Source organism: Ranitomeya imitator, chromosome 1, assembly GCF_032444005.1.
Source record: "Ranitomeya imitator isolate aRanImi1 chromosome 1, aRanImi1.pri, whole genome shotgun sequence".
NCBI lineage: Eukaryota > Metazoa > Chordata > Amphibia > Anura > Dendrobatidae > Ranitomeya > Ranitomeya imitator.
This window is the reverse complement of record NC_091282.1, coordinates 130,161,492-130,174,387: the sequence shown is the minus strand read 5'-3', so window position 1 is coordinate 130,174,387 and position 12,896 is coordinate 130,161,492.

Genomic DNA, 12,896 nt, shown 5'->3' with positions numbered 1-12,896 from the left:
GTTGGTTATAGTCTATAATAGGAGACCTACCTAAGTACACCTGTATGCTTGGATGAGCCCCAATGTAGAGTATAATAAATTGCATCTATGGAGAATGGAAATATAATAATGACCTATACAGCAGTAGTGTCGTTACAGTGTGCTATGTGAGACTAAATGTAGTCATAGCATGAGGGTACATACCAGTTTGATAGTTCTGGTGAGCTTGAACCAGATAAGGTAGCAGGGAAAAGTCTATAGAGGAGAATATGCTGAGTAAAACAGGGGGTATATATAGGTAGAAAATTTATAATATAATAAAGTGGACTGCCAACTGACTAAGACAGGGGTACATACCCGGTAAGATGGATAGGCCAAAGGAAGGAACCTTACGGCTGAAAACTAGACCGCCGATCTATAAGGGTAAAAAGTATATATATGTAAGCCGAACGGCTGCTGGGAAGGCCTGACACATGGGCGATAGGTGGGACTAGTGTAGGTAAAACCCGATACAAAGAACTTACCAGCGCACAGAGAGTATGAGTCTCTGCGGTGTCCACCGCAAGGAGGAGTGTGTGGTAATGTGCCTAGTTAAGCTATAAATAGAGAGTGAAAGAGCGCGCAGTGTCAGCCGGAATATGGTCCGGAAAAGGGGCGGGGCGGTGATGACGCCGGTGTCAGCTGGCCACAAGGGGCGGTAACATGTGCGTTCCACAGAGGAGAATGAAGATGGAGGTGCGTTCCAGAAGAGAAAGCGGTGAATCGCTGTGCGGGTGGCCGTGGAGTGTCACAGGCAGCAGAAGCATGGAATCAAAATGGACGGTTCTGTAGAAACAAAACTATAATTAGTATATGTTGGTACTTGGGGCCACACATGGTACATATTAACCCCTTCCCGACCCATGACGCCACGTAGGCGTCATGAAAGTCGGTGCCAATCCGACCCATGACGCCTATGCGGCGTCATGGAAAGATCGCGTCCCTGCAGGCCGGGTGAAAGGGTTAACTCCCATTTCACCCGATCTGCAGGGACAGGGGGAGTGGTAGTTTAGCCCAGGGGGGGTGGCTTCACCCCCTCGTGGCTACGATCGCTCTGATTGGCTGTTGAAAGTGAAACTGCCAATCAGAGCGATTTGTAATATTTCACCTATTATAACGGGTGAAATATTACAATCCAGCCATGGCTGATGCTGAAATATCATCGGCCATGGCTGGAAATACTAATGTGCCCCCAACCCACCCCGCCGATCGCCCCCGCAGCCCCCCGATCTGGCCGGTACACTGCTCCGGCTCCCCTCCGTCCAGTGCTCCGCTCCCCCCCGTGCTCTTGTCCGCTCCCCCCGTGCTCCAATCACCCCCCCGTGCTCCAATCACCCCCCCCTGCACTCCGATCCACCCCCCCGTGCTCCGTTCCACCCCCCCGTGCTCCATTCCAGCCCCCCCGTGCTCCATTCCAGCCCCCCCGTGCTCCGTTCCACTCCTCCCGCGCTCCGATTCCCCCCCCCCGCGCTCCGATCCCCCCCCCCCCGTGGTCCCCCCCCCCACCCCATCATACTTACCGATCCAGCCGGGGTCCCGTCCGTCTTCTCCCTGGGCGCCGCCATCTTCCAAAATGGCGGGCGCATGTGCAGTGCGCCCGCCGAATCTGCTGGCCGGCAGATTCGTTCCAAAGTGCATTTTGATCACTGAGATATAATCTATCTCAGTGATCAAAATAAAAAAAATAATAAATGACCCCCCCCTTTGTCACCCCCATAGGTAGGGACAATAAAAAAATAAAGAAATTTTTTTTTTCCACTAATGTTAGAATAGGGTTAGGGTTAGGGGTAGGGTTAGGGGTAGGGGTAGGGTTAGGGGTAGGGTTAGGGTTAGGGTTAGGGCTAGGGGTAGGGTTAGGGGTAGGGTTAGGGCTAGGGTTAGGGCTAGGGGTAGGGTTAGGGCTAGGGTTAGGGTTTCGGTATGTGCACACGTATTCTGGTCCTCTGCGGATTTTTCCGCTGCGGATTTGATAAATCCGCAGTGCTAAACCACTGCGGATTTATGGCGGATTTACCGCGTTTTTTTCTGCGCATTTCACTGCGGTTTTACAACTGCGATTTTCTATTAGAGCAGTTGTAAAACCGCTGCGGAATCCGCACAAAAGAAGTGACATGCTGCGGAATGTAAACCGCTGCGTTTCCGTGCAGTTTTTCCGCAGCATGTGTACAGCGATTTTTGTTTCCCATAGGTTTACATTGAACTGTAAACTCATGGGAAACTGCTGCGGATCCGCAGCGTTTTCCGCAGCGTGTGCACATACCTTTAGAATTAGGCTATGTGCACACGGTGCGGATTTGGCTGCGGATTCGCAGCAGTGTTCCATCAGGTTTACAGTACCATGTAAACATATGAAAAACCAAATCCGCTGTGCCCATGGTGCGGAAAATACCGCGCGGAAACGCGTTGTATTTTCCGCAGCATGTCAATTCTTTGTGCGGATTCCGCAGCGTTTTACACCTGTTCCTCAATAGGAATCCGCAGGTGAAATCCGCACAAAAAACACTGGAAATCCGCGGAAAATCCGCAGGTAAAACGCAGTGCCTTTTACCCGCGGATTTTTCAAAAATGGTGCGGAAATATCTCACACGAATCCGCAACGTGGGCACATAACCTTAGGGTTAGGGTTGGAATTAGGGTTGTGGTTAGGGTTAGGGGTGTGTTGGGGTTAGGGTTGTGGTTAGGGGTGTGATTAGGGTTATGGCTACAGTTGGGATTAGGGTTAGGGGTGTGTTGGGGTTAGTGTTGGAGGTAGAATTGAGGGGTTACCACTGTTTAGGCACATCAGGGGTCTCCAAACGCAACATGGCGCCACCATTGATTCCAGCCAATCTCGTATTCAAAAAGTCAAATGGTGCTCCCTCACTTCCGAGCCCCGACGTGTGCCCAAACAGTGGTTTACCCCCACATATGTGGTACCAGCATACTCAGGACAAACTGCGCAACAATTACTGGGGTCCAATTTCTCCTGTTACCCTTGTGAATCTAAAAAAATGCTTGCTAAAACATAATTTTTGAGGAAAGAAAAATGATTTTTTATTTTCACGGCTCTGCGTTGTAAACGTCTGTGAAGCACCTGGGGGTTAAAAGTGCTCACCACATATCTAGATAAGTTCCTTGGGGGGTCTAGTTTCTAAAATGGGGTCACTTGTGGGGGGTTTCTACTGTTTAGGCACACCAGGGGCTCTGCAAACGCAACGTGACACCCGTAGACCATTCCATCAAAGTCTGCATTTCAAAAGTCACTACTTCCCTTCTGAGCCCCGACGTGTGCCCAAACAGTGGTTTACCCCCACTCATGGGGTATCAGCGTATTCAGGAGAAACTGGACAACAACTTTTGGGGTCCAATTTCTCCTGTAACCCTTGGGAAAATAAAAAATTCTGGGCTAAATAATTATTTTTGAGGAAAGAAAACGTATTTATTATTTTCACGGCTCTGCATTATAAACTTCTATGAAGCGCTTGGGGGTTCAAAGTGCTCACCACACATCTAGATAAGTTCCTTTCGGGGTCTAGTTTCCAAAATGGGGTCACTTGTGGGGGGTTTCTACTGTTAAGCCACATCAGGGGCTCTGCAAACGCAACGTGACGCCCACAGAGCATTCCATCAAAGTCTGCATTTCAAAACGTCACTACTTCACTTCCGAGCCTCGGCATGTGCCCAAACAGTGGTTTACCCCCTCATATGGGGTATCAGCATACTCAGGAGAAACTGGACAACAACTTTTGGGGTCCAATTTCTTCTGTAACCCTTGGGAAAATAAAAAATTCTGGGCTAAATAATTATTTTTGAGGAAAGAAAACGTATTTATTATTTTCACGGCTCTGCATTATAAACTTCTATGAAGCACTTGGGGGTTCAAAGTGCTCACCACACATCTAGATAAGTTCCTTTGGGGGTCTAGTTTCCAAAATGGGGTCACTTGTGGGGGGTTTCTACTGTTAAGCCACATCAGGGGCTCTGCAAACGCAACGTGACGCCCACAGAGCATTCCATCAAAGTCTGCATTTCAAAACGTCACTACTTCACTTCCGAGCCCCGGCATGTGCCCAAACAGTGATTTACCCCCACATATGGGGTATCAGCGTACTCAGGAGAAACTGGACAACAACTTTTGGGGTCAAATTTCTCCTGTTACCCTTGGGAAAATAAAAAATTGCAGGCTAAAAGATCATTTTTGAGAAAATAATTTTTTATTTTTATTTTCATGGCTCTGCGTTATAAACTTCTGTGAAGCACTTGGGGGTTCAAAGTCCTCACCACACATCTAGATTAGTTCCTTTGGGGGTCTAGTTTCCAAAATGGTGTCATTTCTGGGGGATCTCCAATGTTTAGGCACACAGGGGCTCTCCAAACGTGACATGGTGTCCGCTAATGATTGGAGCTAATTTTCCATTTAAAAAGCCAAATGGCGTGCCATCCCTTCCGAGCCCTGCCGTGCGCCCAAACAGTGGTTTACCCCCACATATGGGGTATCAACATACTCAGAACAAACTGGACAACAATATTTGGGGTCCAATTTCTCCTATTATCCTTGGCAAAATAGGAAATTCCAGGCTAAAAAATCATTTTTGAGGAAAGAAAAATTATTTTTTATTTTCATGGCTCTGCGTTATAAACTTCTGTGAAGCACCTGGGGGTTTAAAGTGCTCAATATGCATCTAGATAAGTTCCTTGGAGGGTCTAGTTTCCAAAATGGGGTCACTTGTGGGGGAGCTCCAATGTTTAGGCACACAGGGGCTCTCCAAACGCGACATGGTGTCCGCTAACAATTGGAGCTAATTTTCCATTCAAAAAGTCAAATGGCGCGCCTTCCCTTCCGAGCCCTGCCGAGTGCCCAAACAGTGGTTTACCCCCACATATGAGATATCGGCGTACTCGGGAGAAATTGCCCAACAAATTTTATGATCCATTTTATCCTACTGCCCATGTGAAAATGAAAAAATTGAGGCGAAAATAATTTTTTTGTGAAAAAAAAGTACTTTTTCATTTTTACAGATCAATTTGTAAAGCACATGAGGGTTTAAAGTGCTCACTAGGCATCTAAATAAGTTCCTTGGGGGGTCTAGTTTCCAAAATGGGGTCACTTGTGGGGGAGCGCCAATGTTTAGGCACACAGGAGCTATCCAAACGCGACATGGTGTCCGCTAACGATGGAAATAATTTTTCATTCAAAAAGTCAAATGGCGCTCCTTCCCTTCCGAGCCTTACCATGTGCCCAAACAGTGGTTTACCCCCACATGTGAGGTATTGGTGTACTCAGGAGAAATTGCCCAACACATTTTAGGATCCATTTTATCCTGTTGCCCATGTGAAAATGAAAAAATTGAGGCTAAAAGAATTTTTTTGTGAAAAAAAAGTACTTTTTCATTTTTACGGATCAATTTGTGAAGCACCTGGGGGTTCAAAGTGCTCACTATGCATCTAGATAAGTTCCTTGGGATGTCTAGTTTCCAAAATGGGGTCACTTGTGGGGGAGCTCCAATTTTTAGGCACACGGGGGCTTTCCAAACGTGACATGGTGTCCGCTAAAGAGTGGAGCCAATTTTTGATTCAAAAAGTCAAATGGCGCTCCTTCCCTTCCAAGCCCTGCCGTGCGCCCAAACAGTGGTTTACCCCCACATATGAGGTATCAGCGTACTCAGGACAAATTGGACAACAACTTTCGTGGTTCAGTTTCTCCTTTTACCATTGGGAAAATAAAAAAATTGTTGCTAAAAGATAATTTTTGTGACTAAAAAGTTAAATGTTCATTTTTTCCTTCCATGTTGCTTCTGCTGCTGTGAAGCACCTGAAGGGTTAATAAACTTCTTGAATGTGGTTTTGAGTACCTTGAGGGGTGCAGTTTTTAGAATGGTGTCACTTTTGGGTATTTTCAGCCATATAGACCCCTCAAACTGACTTCAAATGTGAGGTGGTCCCTAAAAAAAATGGTTTTGTAAATTTCGTTGTAAAAATGACAAATCGCTGGTCAAATTTTAACCCTTATAACTTCCTAACAAAAAAAAATTTTGTTTCCAAAATTGTGCTGATGTAAAGTAAACATGTGGGAAATGTTATTTATTAACTATTTTGTGTCACATATCTCTCTGGTTTAACAGAATAAAAATTCAAAATGTGAAAATTGCAAAATTTTCAAAATTTTCGCCAAATTTCCGTTTTTATCACAAATAAATGCAGAATTTATTGACCTAAATTTACCACTAACATGAAGCCCAATATGTCACGAAAAAACAATCTCAGAACCGCTAGGATCCGTTGAAGCGTTCCTGAGTTATTACCTCATAAAGGGACACTGGTCAGAATTGCAAAAAACGGCAAGGTCTTTAACCCCTTTACCCCCAAGGGTGGTTTGCACGTTAATGACCAGGCCAATTTTTACAATTCTGACCACTGTCCCTTTATGAGGTTATAACTCCGAAACGCTTCAACGGATCCTGGTGATTCTGACATTGTTTTCTCGTGACATATTGTACTTCATGATAGTGGTAAAATTTCTTTGATAGTACCTGCGTTTATTTGTGAAAAAAACGGAAATTTGGCGAAAATTTTGAAAATTTCGCAATTTTCAAACTTTGAATTTTTATGCAATTAAATCACAGAGATATGTCACACAAAATACTTAATAAGTAACATTTCCCACATGTCTCCTTTACATCAGCATAATTTTGGAACCAATTTTTTTTTTTGTTAGGGAGTTATAAGGGTTAAAAGTTGACCAGCAATTTCTCATTTTTACAACACCATTTTTTTTTAGGGACCACGTCTCATTTGAAGTCATTTTGAGGGGTCTATATGATAGAAAATGCCCAAGTGTGACACCATTCTAAAAACTGCACCCCTCAAGGTGCTCAAAACCACATTCAAGAAGTTTATTAACCCTTCAGGTGTTTAATAGGAATTTTTGGAATGTTTAAATAAAAATGAACATTTAACTTTTTTACACAAAAAATTTACTTCAGCTCCAATTTGTTTTATTTTACCAAGGGTAACAGGAGAAATTGGACCCAAAAAGTTGTTGTCCAATTTGTCCTGAGTACGCTGATACCCCATATGTGGCAGTAAACCACTGTTTGGGCGCATGGGAGAGCTCGGAAGGGAAGGAGCGCTATTTGACTTTTCAATGCAAAATTGACAGGAATTGAGATGGGACGCCATGTTGCGTTTGGAGAGCCACTGATGTGCCTAAACATTGAAACCCCCCACAAGTGACACCATTTTGGAAAGTAGACCCCCTAAGGAACTTATCTGGATGTGTGGTGAGCACTTTGACCCACCAAGTGCTTCACAGAAGTTTATAATGCAGAACCGTAAAAATAAAAAATCATATTTTTTCACAAAAATTATATTTTTGCCCCCAATTTTTTATTTTTCCAAGGGTAAGAGAAGAAATTGGACCTCAAAAGTTGTTGTCCAATTTGTCCTGAGTACGCTGATACCCCATATGTGGCAGTAAACCACTGTTTGGGCGCATGGGAGAGCTCGGAAGGGAAGGAGCGCAGTTTGACTTTTCAATGCAAAATTGACAGAAATTGAGATGGGACGCCATGTTGCGTTTGGAGAGCCACTGATGTGCCTAAACATTGAAACCCCCCACAAGTGACACCATTTTGGAAAGTAGACCCCCTAAGGAACTTATCTAGAGGTGTGGTGAGCACTTTGACCCACCAAGTGCTTCACAGAAGTTTATAATGCAGAACCGTAAAAATAAAAAATCATATTTTTTCACAAAAATTATATTTTTGCCCCCAATTTTTTATTTTTCCAAGGGTAAGAGAAGAAATTGGACCTCAAAAGTTGTTGTCCAATTTGTCCTGAGTACGCTGATACCCCATATGTGGCAGTAAACCACTGTTTGGGCGCATGGGAGAGCTCGGAAGGGAAGGAGCGCAGTTTGACTTTTCAATGCAAAATTGACAGAAGTTGAGATGGGACGCCATGTTGCGTTTGGAGAGCCACTGATGTGCCTAAACATTGAAACCCCCCACAAGTGACACCATTTTGGAAAGTAGACCCCCTAAGGAACTTATCTAGAGGTGTGGTGAGCACTTTGACCCACCAAGTGCTTCACAGAAGTTTATAATGCAGAACCGTAAAAATAAAAAATCATATTTTTTCACAAAAATTATATTTTTGCCCCCAATTTTTTATTTTTCCAAGGGTAAGAGAAGAAATTGGACCTCAAAAGTTGTTGTCCAATTTGTCCCGAGTACGCTGATACCCCATATGTGGCAGTAAACCACTGTTTGGGCGCATGGGAGAGCTCGGAAGGGAAGGAGCGCCGTTTGACTTTTCAATGCAAAATTGACAGGAATTGAGATGGGACGCCATGTTGCGTTTGGAGAGCCACTGATGTGCCTAAACATTGAAACCCCCCACAAGTGACACCATTTTGGAAAGTAGACCCCCTAAGGAACTTATCTGGATGTGTGGTGAGCACTTTGACCCACCAAGGGCTTCACAGAAGTTTATAATGCAGAGCCATAAAAATAAAACAAAATTTTTTTCCCACAAAAATTATTTTTTAGCCCCCAGTTTTGTATTTTCCCTAGGGTAACAGGAGAAATTGGACCCCAAAAGTTGTTGTCCAATTTGTCCTGAGTACGCCGATACCCCATATGTGGGGGGGAACCACCGTTTGGGCGCATGGGAGGGTTCGGAAGGGAAGGAGCGCCATTTGGAATGCAGACTTAGATGGAATGGTCTGCAGGCGTCACATTGCGTTTGCAGAGCCCCTAATGTACCTAAACAGTAGAAACCCCCCACAAGTGACACCATTTTGGAAAGTAGACCCCCTAAGGAACTCATCTTGATGTGTTGTGAGAGCTTTGAACCCCCAAGTATTTCACTACAGTTTATAACGCAGAGCCATGCAAATAAAAAATATTTTTTTTTCCACAAAAATTATATTTTAGCCCCCAGTTTTGTATTTTTCCAAGGTTAGCAGGAGAAATTGGACCCTAAATGTTGTTGTCCAATTTGTCCTGAGTACGCTGATACCCGATATGTGGGGGGGAACCACCGTTTGGGCGCATGGGAGGGCTCGGAAGGGAAGGAGCATCATTTGGAATGCAGACTTAGATGGATTGGTCTGCAGGCGTCACATTGCGTTTGCAGAGCCCCTAATGTACCTAAACAGTAGAAACCCCCCACAAGTGACCCCATATTGGAAACTAGACCCCTCAATGAACTTATCTAGATGTGTTGTGAGAACTTTGAACCCCCAAGTGTTTCACTACAGTTTATAACGCAGAGCCGTGAAAATAAAAAATCTTTTTGTTTTCCCACAAAAATTATTTTTTAGCCCCCAGTTTTGTATTTTCCCAAGGGTAACAGGAGAAATTGGTCCACAAAAGTTGTTGTCCAATTTGTCCTGAGTACGCTGATACCCCATATGTTGGGGTAAACCCCTGTTTGGGCACACAGGAGAGCTCGGAAGGGAAGGAGCACTGTTTTACTTTTTCAACGCAGAATTGGCTGGAATTGAGATCGGACGCCATGTCGTGTTTGGAGAGCCCCTGATGTGCCGAAACAGTGGAAACCCCCCAATTATAACTGAAACCCTAATCTAAACACACCCCTAACCCTAATTCCAACGGTAACCCTAACCACACCTCTAACCCTGACACACCACTAACCCTAATCCCAACCCTATTCCCAACTGTAAATGTAATCTAAACCCTAACCCTAACTTTAGCCCCAACCCTAACTGTAGCCCCAACCCTAACCCTAACCCTAGCCCTAACCCTAGCCCTAACCCTAACCCTAACCCTAACCCTAGCCCTAACCCTAACCCTAGCCCTAACCCTAACCCTAGCCCTAACCCTAGCCCTAACCCTAGCCCTAACCCTAACCCTAGCCCTAGCCCTAACCCTAGCCCTAACCCTAGCCCTAACCCTAACCCTAATCCTAGCCCTAACCCTAGCCCTAATGGGAAAATGGAAATAAATACATTTTTTTTTATTTTTCCCTAACTAAGGGGGTGATGAAGGGGGGTTTGATTTACTTTTATAGCGGGTTTTTTAGCGGATTTTTATGATTGGCAGCCGTCACACACTGAAAGACCCTTTTTATTGCAAAAAATATTTTTTGCAATACCACATTTTGAGAGCTATAATTTTTCCATATTTTGGTCCACAGAGTCATGTGAGGTCTTGTTTTTTGCGGGACGAGTTGACGTTTTTATTGAAAACATTTTCGGGCACGTGACTTTTTTTATCGCTTTTTATTCCGATTTTTGTGAGGAAGAATGACCAAAAGCCAGCTATTCATGAATTTCTATTGGGGGAGGCGTTTATACCGTTCCGCGTTTGGTAAAATTGATAAATCAGTTTTATTCTTCGGGTCAGTACGATTACAGCGATACCTCATTTATATCATTTTTTTATGGTTTGGTGCTTTTATACGATAAAAACTATTTTACAGAAAAAATAATTATTTTTGCATCGCTTTATTCTCAGGACTATAACTTTTTTATTTTTTTGCTGATGATGCTGTATGGCGGCTCTTTTTTTGCGGGACAATATGACGCTTTCAGCGGTACCATGGTTATTTATATCTGTCCTTTTGATCGCGTGTTATTCCACTTTTTGTTCGGCGGTATGATAATAAAGCGTTGTTTTTTGCCTCGTTTTTTTTTTTTTTTTCTTACGGTGTTTACTGAAGGGGTTAACTAGTGGGACAGTTTTATAGGTCGGGTCGTTACGGACGCGGCGATACTAAATATGTGTACTTTTATTGTTTTTTTTTTTTTATTTAGATGAAGAAATGTATTTATGGGAATAATATTTTTTTTTTTTTTTCATTATTTTGGAATATTTTTTTTTATTTTTTTTACACATTTGGAAAATTTTTTTTTTACTTTTTTACTTTGTCCCAGGGGGGGACATCACAGATCAGTGATCTGACAGTTTGCACAGCACTCTGTCAGATCACTGATCTGACATGCAGCGCTGCAGGCTTCACAGTGCCTGCTCTGAGCAGGCTCTGTGAAGCCACCTCCCTCCCTGCAGGACCCGGATCCGCGGCCATCTTGGATCCGGGGCTCGAGCAGGGAGGGAGGTGAGGAGACCCTCGCAGCAACGCGATCACATCGCGTTGCTGCGGGGGGCTCAGGGAAGCCCGCAGGGAGCCCCCTCCCTGCGCGGTGCTTCCCTGCACCGCCGGCACATCGCGATCATCTTTGATCGCGGTGTGCCAGGGGTTAATGTGCCGGGGGCGGTCCGTGACCGCTCCTGGCACATAGTGCCGGATGTCAGCTGCGATAAGCAGCTGACACCCGGCCGCGATCGGCGGCGCTCCCCCCGTGAGCGCTGCCGATCGCTATGACGTACTATCCCGTCCAGGGTCAGATAAGCCCAGGGCACCTCGACGGGATAGTACGTCTAAGGTCACAGAGGGGTTAAGGTCAAAATAGGCTGGGTCATGAAGGGGTTAAAGAAACCAAAAATTACTAAAGGCATATCATAGTGTAGAAATATGTACATATAAATGCAGTAACTCTACCAAAAGGAAAGGCATGACTAATACAAATCCCAAAATTGGTTACATGCTAAACGTAAATGTACTATTACTAAAAAAACACACACTGCTCTATATCATGTCTAAATGAGACATGGGGGTAAAGACCCCTCTGGGTAAAATAAATGCCCATGGTATAACAGAGAATGATGTCAGGGATAGGATCCCAAAGTACGTATGAAAAGACCTGGTATAAGGACATCATGTGTGGTTCCCAACATGTAAAATTCTTCTGTTCCAGGGGAACGGCTGCAAGTTATAAATGATGGTGAGAACAATTTGCATGATAAATAGCAGAGACACATGTATCATCCGGCTCTCAAAATGACACTAATTACATAAAGGACATTAATTCATAGTCCCTGTTAAGTCCTCTAGGGGTGAGGGTATTGAGCTCATGGATCAAGTATGCCTCCCTACGTTTAAGCATAGAGATGCGATCCCCGCCGCGTCTAGGTGGTGTAACTTGTTCTATGATTTGAAATTTTAATTGTGACAAATTATGACCCTTTTCAATAAAGTGTGATGGAAGGGGAAGCAAAAGGTTCTTACACCGGATAGTGGATTTGTGCTTAGATATCCGTGTATCTTACCCTAAGATACATAAGAGTCTGCAAAATCCACCCGGCAGACCTATTGTAGCGTCCACAGACTCGATTTTGGCCCCTATCTCCATCTATCTGGAGAAAATCCTGACACCTCTTATCAGGAATACCAGTTCATTTTTACTAGATACCGGAGCTTTCCTTGAAATCGTTAAGAGCATTACACCCATCCCTCCAGACAGCCTCTTAGTCTCATTCGACGTTAAAGATTTGTACACCTCAATACCCCACACAAATGGTATACAATCTACCCGGTGGCTTCTCTCCACTAGTGACATGGATCCTGATCTTATTGACCTATGCAGTGATCTTTTGTCTATTGTTCTTCACAACAATTTTTTCTTGTTTGAAGATACCTACTATCTCCAGATAAGGGGCTCAGCTATGGGCTCGAATGTGGCACCTCCGTACGCGAATGCTTGTACAGTTAAGTCCATATATATTTGGACAGAGACAACATTTTTCTAATTTTGGTTATAGACATTACCACAATGAATTTTAAACAAAACAATTCAGATGCAGTTGAAGTTCAGACTTTCAGCTTTCATTTGAGGGTATCCACATTAAAATTGGATAAAGGGTTTAGGAGTTTCAGCTCCTTAACATGTGATACCCTGTTTTTAAAGGGACGAAAAGTAATTGGACAGATTAAATATTTTAAATAAAATGTTAATTTTCTGTACTTGGTTGAAAACCCTTTGTTGGCAATGACTGCCTGAAGTCTTGAACTCATGGACATCACTCCCTGAGGAA